The 9,500-nt window shown below is 31.2% G+C and overlaps 1 long non-coding RNA gene across 1 annotated transcript; it reads right to left on the reverse strand.

Moving 5' to 3' along the window:
* Window positions 1–4,367: 4,367 nt before the first annotated feature.
* LOC145169098 (uncharacterized) lies at window positions 4,368–6,461 on the reverse strand. Its single transcript, XR_013742298.1, has 3 exons — window positions 6,347–6,461; window positions 4,975–5,070; window positions 4,368–4,480 (listed from the first exon to the last, which is right to left on the reverse strand). It is a non-coding gene; the product is annotated as an uncharacterized LOC145169098 (long non-coding RNA).
* Between the last annotated feature and the right edge of the window lie 3,039 nt (window positions 6,462–9,500).

A 9,500-nucleotide genomic window follows, 5' to 3' on the forward strand; every position in this document is an offset into this window, starting at 1 on the left:
TTTGTTTGTTTGATTGAGTGGGATTTTTCTTTTGGTCTGAATAATATGCTGAATTTGAAGACTTGTTTTCAACAGATTTAGACTGTATGTTTTCAGAAGTTTTCAATGTCAAACCATTTTGTTTCTTTCGAGACACAACAGTTTGCCAGAAAATTTTATTTCGAGCTTGTCTTTTTGAAATTGCATTTTCTTTTGAAAACTTGTTAATTTGTTCTTTAAATTCTTTGGAATTTAATTTGACAACAATTTCATTTTCCACAACAACCTCTTTTGTAACTTCTTTCACAACTTTCGATTTTTCAACCCATTTGCGTTGTGGTTTTTGTCTTTGAAAAATATACGAATTCTTTGTTAGATTGTTTTCAACAGTGCTTTGATTTTAAAAGAATCCTTCGTCTGTTGTTTTCTTGTTGTCATCTTTGACCATTTTGTTGAATTTAAGTTTAATTTTATCAACATTTCCAGTGGTGACAAACACTTGATTTGGAAATACAACATCATCAGTACACTTGAAATTTGGATACACCACTTGATTTGTTTCCAAATAATGGGCTCCTTTTTCAGACAGAACTTTGTCGAAATTTTCAGTGTCACCGATCACTTGATCAACAACAACACGTGGAATGATTGGTTCGTTTGAAACAAGTTTGTCAGGTTTAGATTCATTCGAAACTTGAGCTTCATCCTCATCATCACTACTATCTGTTTGACTATCTTTGACACTCACATTGTCGAAATCACAAACTTTCGAACTTGAGGGTTTGTCAGTATCATTCTGAACCAACGAATCATTACATTTTTCTTTTCCTTTAGATTTTGATGCAACATTAATGACAGACAACTGGGAACAATCAACATCCTCAATATCACTAATTTCGCTAATATTGTCAGAGTTATCTTCAATATCGGCAAAATTAGATTGAGAATCAGATGTTGAATTCTCAGTCTTTTTCAAAATTTTGATTTGTTCTGATTTTGTCAAAGTATCATTCACAATGTTAACTAATTCACTTGAATCAGGACATTCGTCAATTTTGACAATTCCATAAGCATATCTATCATCAGGAATTTTGTCAAACTCAACAATATTTTTCTCACAATCATACGAAATATTATCAACCTTCGCTCTCTCATATGCTAAAAAAAGGTAATAATTTCCTATGTTGCTCCTTGCTAATTTCACACGAATGATGCAATGCAGTTAACTTGCCATATAGACGTTTATCAGAATTGCAGTAGATATTTCATTGAGCTAATAAGAGTTTTACATCACTAGACAACGAATCTCGATCACACATAATGTTTGTTATTTGCAATTCTAAACATTCTATCTTGACAACTTTTGAATCTAACTTCTTCTGAGTCTCTAACAATTGATTGCTTAATTTCTTAGCTTCATTGCTAGCAGAAACAACCAAATTATCAAAATAAGCAATAGTATCATCAAAAGCAACAATTTCAGAATCATATGCACTCAAAGGAATATTGAAAGATTGAAGAATATTACGTACCTTTGTTGTCATTGGAGACTTATCAGCAGACTTTGACACAAAGCATCGTCCCGTCACCTCTTCGTCTAAATCTTCCTCCAGCTTCGCATACATGGCTCCAGGCGTAGGATTACACATTTCTTCATCATCGGAGTCCGAAGACCAAATTTGATATGTGTCATCATTCTCATGTTCACCTTGAGCCACCAAAGACAAATTTTTCGCCTTCGTACGCACCTCTTCCAATCTCTGCACATAATACACTTCTTCCTTTACTCTATTCTTTTTATCATCCTTCTTTCGAAGCATGCAATCATTTGCTAGATGATTTGCTCCATTGCAATAATGACAATCCATACCAGAATCTCCTTTCAATTTCTTCTATTTCTTCTCCTCAGCACCCTTCCCATCATTCTTCTCATACTTCTTCTTCTCCTCTCCTGCAGCCTTGTTCACGAAACTTCCTTTTCCCTCACTTTGCTTTACCTTTGGATTAAACGGTTTCTTGAAAAACTTTTTGACTCTATTGTTTGAGTAAAAAACTATTGCCTCATCATCAGAATTCATGATAAACCCCTCTTCATCATCAGAATCATCTTTTTCGACTGCTTCCTTTTCAGACACTTTAGAGACAAGTGCTAATGGACCTCCCAGACTAACCTTCGACTCTTCTGTCATTTCGTTCACTTCACTTTCGTGAGTTTTCAGTTGATTGTACAAATCATTCAAAGAAGATGTGTCGAAACTTTATTGATTTTTCACCATCATGCTAACACTCCTCCATTCTTTACGGAGTCCCATAACAAAGGTGAGATTGAATTCCATGGCTGACCTCGTGATTCCATAACGATTGCATTTATAAATCAGCTCGTTCAGCCTATCATAGTAACTTTCAATTGTTTCACCATCTTTTTGCTTGAAATCCTTCAATTCAATCAAACAATGCTTAACTGAATTGATTTTCGTCTTCTCGCTACCTTGAAAAACTTTTCTTTGAGATTATTCCAGATGTCTTTTGCAGTTGTACAACTTCTGACATAGTTATACACAACTGGAGGCAATGCACCATGTAACTCTCTTATGCATCGTTTTTCAAGTTTCTTCATTCGATCAGTTTGAGCATCCACACTCGTAGTACCAGACGACGATCCAATTGGTTGAAGATTCGTCGGAAGAGTAACATTCCCTGAGATGCAAGACCAAAGCTCTTCATCGAGTCCATTCAAGTAATCTTCCATACGATCAGACCACTGCTCATAGTATTCCGGAATGAGCATAAGAATCTTAGTTGAAGATCCTAGCAGATGAGAGTATGAAGTCATCGAGTTGAGATTGAAGTTCGCCATTGATGTACAGAAGAAAATTTTTGAGAATTTTTGAGAAATTAAAGAGAATTTGAAAGCAAATTGCTGAATTGAACAGAAATATCAAGTAGAATACTCGATTCAACAAATCAGTTGCAGAATCAAATCACAACTGAAGATCTAAAACGCTTTTTCACGTCAAAAGGTGCGAAACTTTTTGAACCAGAAATTTGATTCAAAAACCTTTTGAATCAGAGTGAAAATCAGATCTCAGATTATGATTCCTGCTCTGATACCAATTGATGAAGTGTAGAACCAAGTATGAATCAAATCAGAGTTAACGAATAGTTTGAACACACGATGTAAATATGATCTGGTTTCAGCTCTATTATGCTTTCAAATGTTACAGAGAGAAAATAGACAAGTTCATACAAAGACTCTTATCTAACTCTAAGTAATGTCCCTATTTATAGGAAACATGAAAGCACACAAAAAATTACAAGGACTAAACATCTAAGCTTCGTTACATATATGCCTTGTAAAATAAACTTATGTCTTCGACATATTACAATAGGTATTCGATCCTTACAAAGGTGACCCAAATACAAAAATTAAGCTTCATTGTAATCCCGGTATTGATGAGGTAGTTGATTTTTATTTATTTAATTAATTATTTTAATTTATTTATGGAAACATGTCTTTTTATTTAAAGACTGAATATAATGTACTTGGAATTTCACAGTTATATATCAAAGCATATTTGCAAGCTATGTTGAATACATTGTATAAACAGTAATATCTTAGAGTCAGAGTCATTGATAACCTGGTATCATTAATTTTATATCATCGTATCATATATGATATGTTAATAAGTAATAACAATGCAATTAAAAATGTTGTAGGCTGAGGTTGAAGAAATTATAGTGGACGAAGCTTTACTCTAGATGAAATAGGAAACTTTTGTGTATTTGGGCTATATATGTTTCTCAGTTACTATTTTAGAAGGGATAAATAACATACATTCATTTATTTTTGTATTATTTGTTACATTTCTCACTATCACAACCCATCTTAGAAAGTCAAAGCTTTATTTTTATTGTTGGATTGTTGTTACACGATAAACATATCTTAACATTCCTTTATCTATAACTAGTTGTGAGACCCATGTATTACATGAATTGATTTAAAAAAAAGTTAAATATAAAGGTTTAAATATTTCAGAATTTTAAATTTATAAGAAAATAAGAAAAATAATAATTTATTATAATTGAAATGTTTTATCTTTTAAATATAAAAAATACTAGGTTACAACCCGTGGAAACCACAGACAATAAATAAAAACAATATTGATTATTAAAAATGATAATGAAAAATCAAAGATTTATAAGATTTTATTAAAATAATAAGATATAAGTTTTGTTTTGACTTTTATATTGATTATTTAAAATTAATATATATTAATTTGAGTATCCGATCTATGTTCTTTATGTTTACACATTTTATAAAATTATGATTTTTATACTCACCCCTAATTATAAGTAAAATGGATTTGAAATGTATTACAACCATGTAGAGAGCCTACTTCAATTATTTACTTCCATGTGACCATATACTCATTTTAAGACATCAGCTGCGAATATTTTTTCCAATAATAGCTGTTTACCTTCATTATTTGGTTGTTACAACCTACAACAGAACAAAAAATCCACGATAAATAGCATGAAATACACAGTTTCTATAAAAATAAGTTGGAACATCATAATTATGCCTTTAATTTTACCATATCATTATGTTCTATTAAATAAAATAAAAATTACTAATTTGGTATAAATCACATATTGTTTTGTCATTTTATGATATATGATCAAAAAGAAATGCAACTTTAAAGAATTTTAACAATGCAAATGTTTCTTCTTTAGGTATGTAAGGTTTCATCTTTGGCAGTATAATTGTTAGCATAAAGATTTTGCAAATCAAACTATTACAACAAACACAATGTACCATATTTTATTTGTTTTTGTGGGTGTGTGTCTTAGTCATTCTATTTTCTTTTTTCTTTGGGGTTTATAAGATGTGATTGAACCTAGAAACTTGCATAATAAGTAGTTCATACTTCAAACCTTTAACTTCATTCAAAAAATGTTGAGTAAGATAAGGTTTACAGAGGTATGAGCTCATACCTGACTGAACAATAATCCTTGAACTTTTCACAAATCAATCTTTCACTTCGTGTTTGCCGTCGGAAAAAAACTCGTTATCTTATTTATTTGCTTTTGCTAGTCAAGACCAAAAGTGAAAATCATTAGTGTCAACAATGAGTAAAATGTAACATAACACAAAAAGATATGTACGGATCATATCAAATGTTCTAAAGTCGACATTTAAGAAATTTTTTATGGTAATCTTCATTCTTCACAGAACATAACATGATAATCTTCATTATTTTAAATGGAAAATCAATAGTGTCAAGAAACGAAAAAAATAGATAAGTTTTATTACCTTGAACTTGAACCATATTCTCATCTGTGACATCATCCTTGATGCCAACTACCACTATCAACACAAAGTTTATTTCCAAATACTTTGGGAAATTAGCTCATGCATTTATTTACTCACAAATTAATTTCTCGTGCACTTGTTCTACACATTTTAATGGCATTGCATCATAGTATATAGTTTAGTTACAAAGATAAGCTTTAGAAAGATAATATTATGTGTGCTTTTTACATGGATTTCCTATTTGTATTGATTATACAGTACATATAAGAAAATATATACAATACAAAGAAACCTAAGCTAATGCTTATATTGATATAAAATTTGGTTTAAGCATTTTATCAAATAGGTGGTGTGCAAACTATGTTAATGATTCAAGAGACTAAAGACCACAGAGCTGTACAAACTAATTTATTGATTCAAGACACCAAGAACTTATGGATATGTACGTAAAGTCGAGATGCTTATCTAAAAAAAGAAAAGGCGAGAGAAGGCGTTCATGTGGACAACAAATGAAGATTGGTAAAACCATATAGTAGACACTAAAATTGAACCTTAACTCTAAATCTAACTATCGTATTTTTCAATGAATTAAAGTAGTGTTTGTTGAAGTATGCCAAATTTTAACATGACAAATATTTGACCTTAAATCACTAACTGTGAAGTGTGAACATGGCAACATGCAATAACCTGTCGTCAACTTAAATTAATCAGTTTTACATACATTTAACAATAAACATGAAGTGAAATCAAAGTATACACAGAGAAAGAAAGATGATTCAACATTCCCTCTTCTCCTCCTAGTCTCTCTTCTCGTGAAAGCATAACTTGAAATCAAAAATCAAACCCAAAATGAAATTAACCCCGCAACAGAAAAGGTCGGAATTCAATATAGAAGAGGAGTGAAAGACATAGACATATTGATTTTGTAAACTACTTCAAATTGCTATTTCAAAAAGATCATCATATATTAAACAAAAAGTAGGTTTTTGAATGTACCCACTCAACTGAAATTCCCAAGCAGAAGTTCAAATACGGGAGGATACTCGATTTTACCTTGGTTCGTCGACATCAGTTCCTTACTCTTTCTCTAATCAACAATGATTGCAAAGAGTGTTGAATGACTTTTAGGGTTTTCAGAGAGAGAAATAGGAGGTATATTTCAATCGATTTTCATCCTAATTTTTTGGGATTGTGACGAAGATATTGCTGATTTTATGGGAGAGTCTTAATTAATTAAAAACGCAGACGTAAAATTGAAATTGGAGAAGCAAAACAACGACACATGGCGTAATATTGATTTAAAAGTTTGACATATGGCATGACACATTGCATAAGAATATTAACACTATTTATTTATTAGATAGGGAGATTTGAGAATTTTAAAACTAAAAGGTAAGTTTATTAGTGAAATTAATATTCATTTATTACAACATTTATTGTAATTATTACATTAAAATGTTATATGGAATTTAAAAAAATAGGAAAAAAAAATCATAAAATGACATGTGAAAAAGAATTAATTCAAAATAACCACAAAATGACATTTGATAAATTGAATGAGAGTGTGACAAGTGGAAAAAAAAAACTTTCATTTATTAGAAATGATGTTTTAACCATTTACAAGTAGTCCGTTATTTATTTTCATATTTTAGTTATAATTAATTAGTATTGTTAAGTAAATTTTTAAATGTTATAATTTTATGTGTAGGTAGATGTTTATTTTTTTATTTTATTTACCGATTTAGTATTAGTTAAACAATTTATAACTATTATTAGAAAAAAACTTCAAAAGTCAATGAAGTTTCAAATGAATGTGGTAAAAGGAAGAACGTTTTTAAAGTATAGTATAAATGTTTGATGTTAACCCAATTAATAATTATATAACATATTAATTTTTGTCGCGACTTATGAACAATGATACTTAGGAGCTGAGGGTTTGGTGGTTTGGCGCATACAATTGCTTTTCTTCGACCCTTGAATTTACGTTTTCCATTTGTTTCATAGATTGCCTCATCCATGTTTCCTCCACCGTTTTGCTTGTGACTCTGCTTCTTCCACCTCATGCTTTCTCTTTTCGATGTGCCCTAAAACTCATATATTAACATTTTGATGTGGAGTTTTTAATCATAAAAAAACATCGAAGAAGATTGAGGTTGGGTCTTCGGTTAACGGAGAATAAGGGTTTTGTCCAAGGTTTTTTTTGCTTTAGCAGTATCGGTTGTTTATCGTTTCAATTTTGTACTAGATTGATTTCAACATATTGGTTGCTATTGGATCATGATGGAAGGATATATGGATTGATTTGTTTATCGTTTCAATTTTGTACTAGATTGATTTCAACATATTGGTTGCTATTGGATCATGATGGAAGGATATATGGATTGATTCAGTTGTGGATGGAAGGATTTAGGTATTTCTTTTATTTTTCATCATGTTTATACTAAAGGTTTTTTACATCGGTTTTACAGCTTCCTTGGTTCTCATCTACAACGAAGTCAAATAGCTAAGCCAAGGAACCATTTGTGTAGATGGTGTTCGATTAGGTGTCTAAGGTCTTAACTCAATTAGTATAATCTAAAGGAATAAAAATAAACACCTTTTTGGGTTGCCCTCAATAGCTAGAAATAAATGGAATGATTTTAGGAGAGTAAGGAAACAATTTACTAATTTTATTATATGATTAATAAATTAATGATGGTTAGATATTAAATTAGAATTAATCAAAATTAATTGGAAATTAATTTTTGGATTAATTAGAATTGCTTAAGGGTGTAAGGCTTGAATTGTAATTCTTTAATTGTTAAGAGAATAAGACATTCTAGAACCCTCCTAGGTTTGGACGGTTTTCCTTAGGATCCAAAAGGTTCTAGAAGCCTCCTGGTAAGTGATATGTAACTGTCTTACATAGATCAAATATTATTTAACTATTCAAATCATGGTAAACCATATATATCTATCAGCTATATATAGCGTGTAACATCCGCAAATTAGGGCTAGACGCTTAAGATATTATAAGCGTTAAAAATTAACTTATTTATAAAAGATTAATTAAGATAAATAATCTTAACCAGTGTTATAATATATATGACAAGGATTCCGTACATATAAAAAATGCCTAAATTTGACATTGTGAGAGGAAGTTATGATTTTTCTAATATTTTAGCATAAGAGTATACGGCTTAGAAACCGAAAATGGAATCGGTCGATTGTTAGGAAAAACAATCTAAATGAGAGTTGAAGATCTCGTTAATACCTATCTGCCGATATAAAAATAGACGAGAATGGATGTCATATAAGAGAACTATGAATTTTTAATGGACTTTAACAATATAAGCTTGTTAAAAATATAGCTTTAAAAATGAATTCAAAACTAACCGACGTCTAAATGAAAGTTGTAGATCTCGTCGATAGCTACGCGTAGATATAAAACCCATCTAAAACAGAGCTCGTATAAAGAAGATATGATTTTCTTAAGAAATATAAATTCTTCACGCGCACCCGCACGCAACGACAAGGTGTGTCGCACGCACTGTCACTCCACCCAGAATTCGACATGTCGCACCAATGATTGAACGCCACGCCATCATGTCCAACCAAATGCGCGACGCGCAAGGGACATATACGCGACGTGCAGTCCAAATTCAATTATAAATAGTAGTCGAAATTCAGTCTATTTCCACACCATTCAAACGTTTGTCTCTCGAGTTTCTCTTAATTTTAAGCGCTTTCTCCCTTAAGTTTTTAGTCGTCGAAGCCTTGCGGTGTCTGATAACCGGTGAATAGAAGCTCTCGTGTCAGAGCTATGCCCGCTTAATTCTCAATTTTCATCAATGTACTCTGTAAGTTAAGCTAAGCTTATTTTATTCAAGTGTAACTTTTAACTATAGTCATACTCCTTATTATGAACCTATAATTAAGATTTATCATTGAGTCCAAGTCATCATACTGATTGCTCTACTTACAGGGATGATGTCTAGGTTGATTTAGTGAAGTGTTTAAAGTGGGATTTCCAAACAGTATATGTATACCAAATGGACCCTACCTCCGATATGATTCTATCTGGTTATTCCTTACTTGATAGATCTTGATGTAGACATTGAGATTATCAAGGAATCCAGACTATCATTAGTCACCAGGAATATAAGACTAGGATTTAGTATAAATCATACTTAGGTCACATCAAAGGAGTTTAAATGTGTTAGGCGGA

This window comes from Lactuca virosa, chromosome 4 (genome assembly GCF_052849685.1).
Source record: "Lactuca virosa cultivar CGN04683 chromosome 4, Lactuca_virosa_CGN04683_v6, whole genome shotgun sequence".
Classification (NCBI taxonomy): Eukaryota; Viridiplantae; Streptophyta; class Magnoliopsida; order Asterales; family Asteraceae; genus Lactuca; species Lactuca virosa.